Source organism: Salvelinus sp. IW2-2015, linkage group LG6.2 (genome assembly GCF_002910315.2).
Source record: "Salvelinus sp. IW2-2015 linkage group LG6.2, ASM291031v2, whole genome shotgun sequence".
Lineage (NCBI taxonomy): Eukaryota > Metazoa > Chordata > Actinopteri > Salmoniformes > Salmonidae > Salvelinus > Salvelinus sp. IW2-2015.
This window is the reverse complement of record NC_036846.1, coordinates 8,755,676-8,768,292: the sequence shown is the minus strand read 5'-3', so window position 1 is coordinate 8,768,292 and position 12,617 is coordinate 8,755,676. Positions and strand designations below refer to the sequence as shown.

General features: G+C 46.5%; 1 pseudogene; it reads right to left on the bottom strand.

Annotated features, from left to right (window-relative positions):
- Positions 1-1,800: 1,800 nt before the first annotated feature.
- Positions 1,801-11,210, bottom strand: LOC139027924 (uncharacterized; annotated as a pseudogene).
- Between the last annotated feature and the right edge of the window lie 1,407 nt (positions 11,211-12,617).

Sequence of the window (12,617 nt, the reverse complement as noted above, 5' to 3'; positions counted from 1 at the left end):
GGAAAGGAAAGGAAGAAGGGATACAGGTCTATAGTTTTGACCTCAGATGAGTCAAGCGTTGGTTTCTTGAGGAGGGGAGCGACTCGGTCCATTCTGAAGTCAGAGGGGACACAGCCAGTGGTCAGGGATGAGTTGATAAAGGAAGTGAGGAATGGGAGAAGGTCTCCAGTGATACTCTGGAGAAGGGAGGTGGGGATGGGGTCGAGCGGGCAGGTTGTCGGGCGGCCAGAACTCACTAGTCGCAGGATTTCATTTGGCGAGTGAGAGGAGAAAGAGGTCAAGGAGTAGGGTAGTTAAGTGTGAGTGGGACCAGTGGACTCAATAGACTGAGTGATTGAGGAGCGGAGGAGGGAGGGGGTGGAGGATTAAGGAGGTAGAAGGTGGAAAAGAGTTTCCTAGGGTTAGAGGCAGAAGCTTGACATTTAGAGTGATAGAAAGTGGCATTAGCGGCGGATACAGAGGAAGAGAAGGTAGAAAGGAGGGAATCATAGGTCCTCCGGAAGTTTAGTTTTCCTCCATTTCCGCTCAGATGTCCGGCCAGGAGGAAAGGGGACAGTGCAAGTCATAAGATGTGAAAAGGGAGGAGAGAAGGGTCGAAGAGGCAGAATCAGAAGACAGGAGGGAGAAGGATTTACCAGAAGGGGGAGATGATAGAGGGAGGAACGAGAGCGAAGATTGTGACGGCACATGACTATGGTGACCGTATTACCGCCACATCGGCAGTCATGGCTGCAGTAAAATTCTATGTGACGGTTTGAGTCACTGTAATCTCCTTTTATACACTCTGGACATGCTTTGGTAGTAACCAACATGCTAACTATCTTCAGGTCCAAATGGCCTGGTACTCAGGGATCTATTGTCCCTCTGACCACTCTGACATCAATGCAAATGCATCGAAAATCACAACAAACACATCAAAACAATAGGCCTACCTTACTTTTAAAACTCACCTYACTGTGATGATCAATATGAAGAAAGAAGTTCAGCAGCAGGTTAAAAAGTGTAAAACATGGTTGTTGTGGATGTTGTTTCAAAAGCCGAACACAACAAAATGGACAGCGCTTTCTAAGGGATTCATACAAAACACCCATACGCATATTAGAGTTTTTACATAGCCCTGAAAAAAACAAAACAATTAAAATGATGATTGTGCCGTTATAAAATACGTAGCCTACTATGCTTGGCAGAAAAACATTTTAAAAAATTGATTTAAGATGTCTTTGGTACATAATTGGTCTAGCCTTTGATTGTGGACTGAATTATTATGCAGACTTGTTACCTTATAATTCCAAAAGGTCTATCCATGAGTCTGGGAGAGAACTCATAGCCCTAGGCCATGCTGTTGGTTCATTTATTTTGCAGGTTGGCTTACAGTTAGCCTACAATTTGTGAATTTGTATTTGAATAGCCTAGTAATAGGGCATTTTTTATATTTTCATAATTAACTGGGTGACACAATACCTTTAGCTATACAACATAGCTCACCATCATGCGTTTCCACCTCCTCCTCTCTCCCCTTTATTCCTTTTTGGAGTACGCAGACGGGCTGTCAACAGTTTAGTGAAATATGTTTCCTTGTGAAAACATGTTACTATCGATGTTCCCAAACAGATTTCACTTGCTTTCCCAAATGAAGCACTGGGTAGCTGCAGGAACAAGGTTGGAGAGGCCATGGCATACAGAGTTTGAGCGGAATATCACCTGTCAGGCAGCGAAAGCATGCTCCTCAAACAGTGGTTTATGGTGAAGTAAGTGTCCTTATATTTAATTATCAGCTGCTCATATTAAGCACCTGCTCCGCTATAAAACCAAAGTAGCCTACAAAACAGACCATCGGAAAAGCGCATACAGGCGCATAAAGTGCATACAGATGAAATGTATTTTTTACCCTGCCCATTAAATGAAATTGAGAATACTCTGATGGGTGAAAATATGATCACTTGATGAGAGAACAGCTGTGCAGCACGGAACAGAGAAAAAGCTTTGTTTGCTACTTTCTCAAATCATCGATAACCTATTGTCGCACCATACAGCCCATATACGTTTTGATTTCTAAAACATTCTAAAGTTTATATCCTTCACAACTAAAGTTGCCAAGTAACTCTAGATCTAGCATATAGGACCTGTTTCAAATTATCACTTTTACACTCAACATAGCCACTTCATATGCGCACACGCTCCTTAATGGGAGAAATATCCTTTCTATTTTATTCAGCTATACAATCATATAAAATAATGTCACAGGACTTAAGCATATCTTGTTTTTTCATATCATAATGTTTCTTTAGAGCTGATTATAATAAATAATGGATTTATTATGATGGTGTTTATTAAATTGTGTCACGTATACTCCCTCTCCGGCCTCTAGGTCATCAGGCTGCTGATTATCCTGCACACTTGTCACCATCGTCTTGCTCATCTGCGGCTCATGACACTCACCTGGACTCCATCACCCACTTGATTATCTTCCCTATATCTGTCACTCCCCCTGGTTCTTTCCTCAGGTGTTATTAACTCTGTTTTCATGTCGGTGCGTTGTTTGTGTTTCATGTTCATTGTTTCTTTTATTTATTAAAACACTCACTTCCTGAACTTGCTTCCCGACTCAGCGCACTCGTTACAAATTGATTTTAAAACTTTTTTACATTTAAATGTTTCAAAGGTGCATCAGTGGCTTGTATCCATGGAGGCCTGGAGATGCTAAAGGTGTTTTGCATGACAATAACCGGTTGACAAAATGTCATGACCGCCACAGCCCTACACATGACCATCTGGGTGGGGGCTGAGTGGTTAGGGTTGGAGGAAAGGGAGACAGAAAAGGAAACAAAGTAGTGATCAGAGACCTGGAGGGGGGTTGCAGTTAGATTAGTAGGCAAACAGCCTCTAGTAAATATGAGGTCATGCATATTGCCTCCATTGTGAGTGGGAGGGGACTGGGAAAGGGTGAGGTCAAAAGAGACAAGGATGGGAGACATCGGGAGGTTGAAGAGCGGTGAGCCATCATCAGGAAAAAAGCTTATCAAGGTGTCAAGCTCTTTGAGGAACTCTACAAGGGCACCTGGTGGGCGATAGATGGCAATGTTAAGCTTGAGTGGACAACTGACAATGACAGCATGGAATTAAAATGAGGAGATGGACAGGTGAGAGAGGAAGTAAATATAAAATCTCCAGTTAGGAGAAATGAGTAGCCCTGTGCCACCACCTCTACGACCAGATGCTCTCTGACTACGAGAGAAAACGTAATCAGATGAAGAGAGAGCAGCTGGAGTAGCAGTGTTCTCTGGGGTGATCCATGTCTCCGTCAGGGCCAAAAAGTTTAGGGACTGAAGGACAGCATAGGCTGAGATGAACTTGGCGTTCTTGACCGAATTTCAGCAGTTCCAAACGTTGCCAAAGATCCGGAATCCAACATGGGTTGCGCTGGGAACACTAAATTAGAAGGGTTTCATCCAAGGGGTGGGAAGCGTCTGTAAAGCCTACAGGAAGAGGAGCCAACAGGTATAGATAGTTGCCAAAGCTAGAAAAGAGTCAAATGAGATCATTACAAAATAACTAGGTAAAATACTCAAGTGAGAGAGTGGTGTGGAGCCTTCATCAAAGAACTCTGCAGAACAACTCGGCAGAACGGTCTTTGTTTCGGCAACGGTCTTAGTTTTGCCGACGAGACGGCCACTGACACGACCGCCGCTTACAGCTGCCGCTGAGAAACCAGGGGAGACTGAAGCACTAACACTAATTGCTAATAGCCTAGCAGAGGTGGAGAGCACACATCCCTGTACTAATTGCTGATTGCCTAAGAGAGGAGAAACCACTCCCCCTCCAATAAAGCCACTGATTACCAAAACAGGTCACAAATGGTCCTGCCCCTTGATCCTGGTTGATGTGTCAACAACTATCTGTTAAGTTATGAACAGTTAGCAGTTCACACACCAAGAAGGTCACTGGGAATACAGGCAGCAATTAACACTAGGTTGCAAAAAGACAGTACTAGACCACAGCAGATTAAAACAAAAACGATACTTTTTACTCCTGGAGATAGCCAGGAGTCCTCAAGCTATAGAATGAAGCATATATATTTGTGTACATGAACTTGCCAGTTTTTCCCCATATACAGACTAGTGTGACAGGAGTTCATAGTTTATTGTCTGTTTATAAATACTTTGCCCAGCACAATAGGGAGAGATTTGCTACAGGCATAGCCCTGCAGTACACAACAGATACAGATGTGGTATAACCAAGTCATGGAGCACCAGATCAAACTGTACTCAACCCTAAAGAACATTTTACATAAGGAACAATCCTCTTGGAGATCGTTCTCATGCTGCATCATTTTATACTGTGATTTCTTCTCTCGCAAAAATTGGATGACATCATCATCTAGACATGTATCATAATGGGTATTAGGTGGTTGCTTGGAGATGCTAGCGCTGCAGACACAGGCCTCTCCATTAGTCTCATATGGTTTCATATACAGTAGATACAATCTGTAACTGGGATCCAAGAGAAAGATCTCAACCCGGTAGTTAGCTAGTTCACCTTGTCACCCCAACTTCTGTTTAGATACGTTGTTTAATGTTCATTCTAGTTAATCCGGAATACTTCCACTGTGAAATCAGAGTAGTAGCACTCAGTTCCGTAAGTCAGTGAGCTACGAATGAACATGGACATGGGGTTCATTTATCACTCTAGTCTTCAGGCCAAAGGGAGAGCACATGGACTTCCACCCTGCACAAGAGCTCTGTACAGGTGTCTCACAGCAAATGGCCTGCTATCGCTGACATGCAATTCCTACATTGAAATATCAAATCAAATCAAATCAAATCAAATTTTATTAGTCACATACACATGGTTAGCAGATGTTAATGCGAGTGTAGCGAAATGCTTGTGCTTCTAGTTCCGACAATGCAGTAATAACAACAGTAATGCTAACCTACACAATTCCACAACTACTACCTTAAACACACACAAGTGTAAAGGGTAAAGAATATGTACATAAGATATTGAATGAGTGGTGGTACAGAACGGCTAGGCAAGATGCAGTAGATGGTATAGAGTACGGTATATACATATGAGATGAGTACTGTAGGGTATGTAACATAAAGTGGCATAGTTTAAAGTGGCTAGGTCATGTATTACATAGAATGGCAAGATGCAGTAGAATGATATAGAGTACAGTATATACATATGAGATGGGTAATGTAGGGTATGTAAACATTATATTAAGTGGCATTGTTTAAAGTGGCTAGTGGTACATTTTTACATAATTTACATCAATTCCCATTTAAAGTGTCTGGAGTTGAGTCAGTATGTTGGCAGCGGCGTAAATGTTATGTGGTGGCTGTTAACAGTCTGATGGCCTTGAGATAGAAGCTGTTTTCAGTCTCTCGTCCCTGCTTTGATGCACCTGTACTGACCTCGCCTTCTGGATGATAGCGGGGTGAACAGGCAGTGGCTTGGGTGGTTGTTGTCCTTGATGATCTTTATGGCCTTCCTGTGACATCGGTGGTGTAGGTGTCCTGGAGGGCAGGTAGTTTGCCCCCGGTGATCGCGTTCTGCAGACCTCACTACCCTCTGGAGAGCCTTACGGTTGTGGGCGGAGCAGTTGCCGTACCAGGCGGTGATACAGCGCCGAGGATGCTCTCGATTGTGCATCTGTAGAAGTTTGTGAGTGCTTTTGGTGACAAGCCGAATTTCTTCAGCCTCCTGAGGTTGAAGAGGCGCTGCTGCGCCTCTCTCACGACGCTGTTGTGTGGGTGGACCAATTCAGTTTGTCCGTGATGTGTACACCGAGGAACTTAAAACTTTCCACCTTCTCCACTACTGACCCGTCGATGTGGATAGGGGGTGCTCCCTCTGCTGTTTCCTGAAGTCCACAATCATCTCCTTTGTTTTTTGACGTTGAGTGTGAGGTTTTTTTCCTGACACCACACCCGAGGGCCTCACCTCCTCCCTGTAGGCCGTCTCGTCGTTGTTGGTAATCAAGCCTACCACTGTAGTGTCATCCGCAAACTTGATGATTGAGTTGGAGGCGTGCATGGCCACGCAGGTGTGGGTGAACAGGGAGTACAGGAGAGGCTCAGAACGCACCTGTTGGGGCCCCAGTGTTGAGGATCAGCGGGGTGGAGATGTTGTTACCTACCCTCACCACCTGGGGGCGGCCCGTCAGAAGTCAAGCCAGTTCACAGGGCGGGGTCGAGCCCAGGGTCTCGAGCTTGATGACGGTTCTGGAGGTGTACTATGGTGTTAAATGCTGAGCTGTACGATGAACAGCATTCTCACATGGGTATTCCTCTTGTCCAGATGGGTTAGGGCAGTGTGTCAGTGTGGTTTGCGATTGCGTCGTCTGTGTGACCTATTGGGTCGGTAAGCAAATTGGAGTGGGTCTAGGGTGTCCGGCGGGGTGGAGGTGATAGTCCTTGACTAGTCTCTCAAAGCACTTATGATGACGGAAGTGAGTGCTACGGGCGGTAGTCGTTTATGCTCAGTTACCTTAGCTTTCTGGGAACAGGAAACAATGGATGGCCTCATGAAGCATGTGGGAACAGCAGACTGGATAAGGATTGATTGAATATGTCCGTAAACACACCAGCCAGCTGGTCTGCGCATGCTCTGAGGAGCGGCTTGGATTGCCGTCTGGGCCTGCAGCCTTGCGAGGGTAACACGTTAAATGTTTTATCACCTCGGTTGAAGTGAAGGAGAGCCGCAGGTTTTGGTAGGGGGCCGTGTCAGTGGCACTGTATTGTCCTCAAAGCGGGCAAAAAAGTTGTTTAGCCTGTCTGGGAGCAAGACATCCTGGTCCGCGACGGGGCTTGGTTTTCTTTTGTAATTCGTGATTGACTGTAGACCCTGCCACATACTCTTGTGTCTGAGCTGTTTGAATTGCGACTCGATTTTGTCTCTGTACTGGGACTGTAGCCTGTTTGATTGCCTTGCGGAGAGAAAAGCTACACTGTTGTATTCGGTCATGCTTCGGTCACCTTGCCCTGGTTAAAAAGCACTGGTTCCGCTTTCAGTTTCACGCGCGAATGCTTGCGTCAATCCAGCGTTGTTTGGTTTGGAAGTGTTTAATGTTGCTGTGGGTACGACATCGTCAATGCACTTCCTAATGAACTCGCTCACCGAATCAGCATATTGTCATATTGTGTTGGACGCAATGCGGAACATATTCCAATCCACGTGATCGAAGCAGTCTTGAAGAGTGGAATCAGATTGGTCGTACCAGCGTTGAACAGACCTGAGCGCGGGAGCTTGTTGTTTTAGTTCTTCTGTTTGTAGGCTGGCAACAAAAACTGGATGTGGTCAGCTTTTCCGAAAGGGGGGCGGTGGAGGGCCTTATATGCGTCGCGGAAATTAGTATAAAACAATGATCTAGGGTTTTTCCAGCCCTGGTAGCACAATCGATATGCTGATGAATTAGGGAGTTTTTGTTTTTAATTAGCCTTGTTAAAATCCCACTACGATGAATGCAGCCTCAGGGTGTGTGGTTTCCAGTTTACAAAGAGTCAGATAAATGTCGTTCAGGGCCATCGATGTTCCTGCTTGGGGGGAATATATACGGCTGTGATTATGATTGAAGAGAATTCTTGGTAGAGTAATGCGGTCGACATTTTTATTGTGAGGAGTTCTAGATCAGGTGAACAGAATGACTTGAGTCCTGTGTGTTGTTATGATGATCACAAACCACGTCTCGTTAATCATAAGGCATACCCCCCCGCCCTCTTCTTTACCAGAAAGATGTTTGTTTCTGTCGGCTGCGATGCATGAAGAAACAGCTGGCTGCACCAGACTCCGTTAGCGGTCTCTTGAGTTAGCCATGTTCCGTGAAGCAGAGCACGTTGCAATCCCTGATGTCTCTCTGGAATGCTACCCGTGCTCGATTTCATCAACCTTATGTCAAGAGACTGGACATTGGGAGTAGTATGCTAGGGAGTGGAGCGGATGTGCCCGTCTCCGAAGCCTGGAGAGACCGCCTCGTTTGCCCTTTTACGGCGTCGCACAGGGTCCCGGCTGGGATCAGATCCATTGTATTGGTGGAAGGCAAAAATGATTTTCGGGAAAGTCATATTCCTGGTAGGAACGATGATGAGTTGACGTTAATCGTATATTCAGTAGTTCCTCCCGACTGTATGTAATGAAACCTAAGATTACCTGGGGTACCGATGTAAGAAATAACACATAAAAAAACAAAATACTGCATATTTTCCAAGGAACGCGAAGCGAGGCGGCCATCTCGTTTCGGCGCCGGATGTCAATAAGTGTATGTATCATTTGAGTCAATGAAAGGCAATGCAATAATTCAGTACTATTTGTTAATGACTGGACCTTTAGCCCAGTGGACACAAATGGACCGTATTTCAAAAACGTGCTAAATTTGAGGTACCAGTATAACTTGTGTACAGTTAGCCACTGACATAAAGTACACGCAAGATGCATCTTTAAACACAAAAACCCTCAAATGGTCATAGGGTCATAGAGTAGAGAGAGGTCATATTGGATCCATCCAATATTTTGAGAGCAGTTCAGCGTAGATAACTTCCTATTAAGAACAAATACTCTAAAAGTCAAATAAAATATCTTGACAAGTGGCATACAAAGGAAACATGTCTTGCAGTTCAACATCATTTGTTACTTCAAAGAGATTAATAACTTTAGCAATAACAAGACCCACCATGATCGCGCATTAGCTCCCGCTTGACTGAGATAGCATAGAGGAGATCTAGTTATGGTGTTCTGAGCAACACCCAATGTGTGGAGTGTCCTAGTGTGTCTCGCTATGACCGAGCACAGTAGTCTTCTATGGAAGCTCAACCAACTCTACATCTGAGGGCACGGATCATTAACCTTTCAACAGGCTTGTTTTATACCACTTTGGGGACGAGTTTGGAGACAAAAACACACATGCATATGGTATGCTGACCACCTCTCTTTCACAATATTAAATCTCAATTCTGTATTTGCTTGTGGTTACTCTAAATATCGGTACATCTCAAAATGATTTGGTCTATAGAGTTCATGTTGACTAACCACCCAGTAGCTCAATGTGTTGTTGGGTACCGCTTCACTTGGGAACCCATTTCAGAGGGTCAAAGCCAATGACTCTTTACAGTGTGGAACATTAAGAAAAGGAGCCATCAGTCAAAGCCTGATCACTGTTGCTCATGGAAGTGCATGATATATCATTGCCACAGGTGTAACCCAATGTAACTGTACTGTTCAGGCTCACTAGTTCATCCATCTTACAGGGAAGGAAGGGTAATGGACTGCCTGATTACCCATGGTTCATGATGAGAGTCACTCAGGGAAAGTACTTATTTCTCATTAACACGCCACCCTGTGTGGCTCCGGGCGAGGACTTAACTTCCACCTTTTGCCCTACCTTACCCTGCCGGACACCTGACATGACGCGTCCCTTATACCCTGTCCCGAGGGAACCCAATGCCAGGTGTTACCCTGCACGCACGTGATGCCGCCGCTCCATATAACTACCATAACGCTCCCTCTTTATTGCCTTCCCCTCAAGTAAAACAATGTGTTTTTGACCAAATTTACTGAAGTCGAGCCAGCGTGACTAGGAATTCACACATGCTCCATTGTTAGGGCCCTGAGCGGGTGATCCAGGCAGGATATACCCCGGCTAGGCCGGAGGAAATCCCTGGCGAACGCATGCACACATCTTCCATTCAGTGGGCGACGAGGGGCTTATTTTTGTCAAAGGGTGCCCACACACACGTAGCATAGTATGCGTCCTTGTTGCATTGCATTTAGGCATGAGTCTCATGAATAATGAGTTTGCAGGTTCCGTGCTGGTTTGATTTGAGCGAAGCTATTACTCTAACAGAGACAATATTGGGCTTCTAATTTAGTCAAGCATATCAAGGCTCAGGAGAAGACCCAGACGCAGACAGTTCGAAGTAACAAAAGTTTATTACAAAAATAGGGGGCAGGCAAATGACAGGTCAAGGGCAGGCAGAGCAACCCAGAGCAGAGTCCGAAAGGTGCAGAACGGCAGGCAGGCTCAGGGTCAGGGCAGGCAGAGGTCAGTAATCCAGGGCAGTGTCACAAGGTACAGAACGGCAGGCAGGCTCAGGGCAGACAGAATGGTAAAACAGGGAAAACTAGAAAACAGGGACTAGATAAAAACAGGAGTACGGGAAAACCGCTGCTAGGCTTAATGAGACAAGACAAACTGGCAACAGACAAAACAGGTGTAAATACACTGGGGATAAGGGGGAAGATGGACGACACCTGGAGGTGGGTGGAGACAAGCACAAAGACAGGTGAAACAGATCAGGGTGTGACAAAGCCATTACTCTAACAGAGAGAATATTGAGCTTCTAATTTAGTTAAGCCATTACTCTAACAAGAGAATATTGGGCTTCTAATTTAGTTAATCCATTACTCTAACAGATAGAATATTGGGCTTCTAATTTAGTTAATCCATTACTCTAACATGTAGAATATTGGGCTTCTAATTTAGTTAATCCATTACTCTAACAGATAGAATATTGGGCTTCTAATTTAGTTAATCCATTACTCTAACAGATAGAATATTGGGCTTGTCACGCCCTGACCTTAGTTCCTTTTTTATGTCTCTATTTTGGTTTGGTCAGGGCGTGAGTTGTGGTGGGCATTCTATGTTTTGTGTTCTATGTTTTCTATTTCTGTGTGTTTGGCCGGGTGTGGTTCTCAATCAGAGGCAGCTGTCTATCGTTGTCTCTGATTGAGAACCATACTTAGGTAGCCTTTTCCCACCTGTGTTTTGTGGGTAGTTGTTTTCTGTCTTTGTGTCTGTACCAGACAGGACTGTTTCGTTTCGTTTCATTCTATTTGTTATTTTGTTTAGTGTTCTGTTTTAATAAATTAACATGAACACTTACCACGCTGCGCTTTGGTCCGATGATTCCTCATCTTCAGACGACGAACGTGACAGAACTACCCACCACAAACGGACCAAGCAGCATGGTAACGAGGAGCAGATATTGGACGGTAAGGGACCCTGGAGACAGGCTGGGGAATATCGCCGCCCGAAAAAAGAGCTGGAGGCAGCTATAGCTGAGAGGCGGCGATATGAGGCAAGGCAGTGCAGCAGGCACGAGAGGCAGCCCCCAAATTTTGGGGGGGGAGGCACACGGGAAGATTGGCGGAGTTAGGCGATAGACCCGAGCCAACTCCCCGTGCTTACCGGAAGCAGCGTGGTACTGGTCAGGCATCGTGTTATGCGGTGAAGCGCACGGTGTCGCCAGTGCGCACTCATAGTCCGGAGCGTTATAGGCCAGCCCCCCGCAAGTGCCATGCGAGAGTGGGCATCCAGCCAGGGCGGATTGTGCCAGCTCAGCGTGTTTGCACTCCGGTGCGCCGTTTCGGCCCAGGGTATCCTGCGCCGGCTCTGCGTACTGTTTCTCCGGGGTGCTGGGAGGGTGCTGTTCGTCCTATGCCTGCGCTCCGCCCGTGCCGGGCGAAAGTGGGCATTGAGCCTAATGGAGAGGTGCGAGCGGTAAGCACCAGATCTCCAGTGCTCCCCCACAGCCCGGTTCGACCTGTGCCTGCACTCTGGAGGGGCCGGGCTAAAGTGGGCATTCAGCCTGGAGGAGTGGTGCCAAGGCTGCGCACCAGGGCTCCAGTGCTCCCCCACAGCCTGGTTTATCCGGTGCCTCCTCTACGCACCAGGCCTCCTGTAGGTCTCCCCAGCCTGGTGTGCTCTGTGGCAGCCCCACGCACCAGGCTGTCTCTGCGTCTCCTCCCTCCAGATTCTTCCTCCAGTCTGGACCCTCCAACGACGCCCTCCTGTCCGGAGCTGCCAGAGTCACCCTCCTGTCCGGAGCTGCCAGAGTCGCCCTCCTGTCCNCCAGAGCTGCCAGAGTCGCCCTCCTGTCCGGAGCTGCCAGAGTTGCCCTCCTGTCCGGAGCTGCCAGAGTCTCCCTCCTGTCCGGAGCTGCCAGAGTCTCCCTCCTGTCCGGAGCTGCCAGAGTCTCCCTCCTGTCCGGAGCAGCCAGAGTCGCCCTCCTGTCCGGAGCTGCCAGAGTCCGGACAGGAGTCATTACTCTAACATTACTCTTACTCTAAGCCATTACTCTAACAGAGAGAATATTGGGCTTCTAATTTAGTTAAGCCGTTACTCTAACAGAGAGAATATTGGGCTTCTAATTTAGTTAAGCCGACAACAACACCTGATTAAGACTATGATTCACGGCAGGTCTCTTGGACCTACCGCACAGGGATCATGCATAGCGGTGGGAATAATTCCCCCAATGTTGTTGTAATATCCCTGAGTGAGGACCAATACTGTGTCCAAAAGGCTGCGAAAGCAGTGAGGACTTCAGCCACAAAGAACAAAAAACAGTACGGGAGCTGTGCTTTATTTTCTCATTTGAAAACAGAAAAAAAACTTTGGCCCTTAGAGCTTTACTGTTGTTACAAATGAGGCTGATGCAGAGCACAGCGATGTTTTCCATGCGTTTCTAGAGAGTCCCATTTCCTCTGGTCTGTGTGACCTCCGTTCACCCCCCTTTATTAGCAGTGAGACAGCCCGCCCAGTGGCGGTAGCGGAAGCCCATTCAACCCAATGGGGCAGCAAGCCAGACTCTCCAGCCACATGCCAGCTGCCCCCAACTCAATTT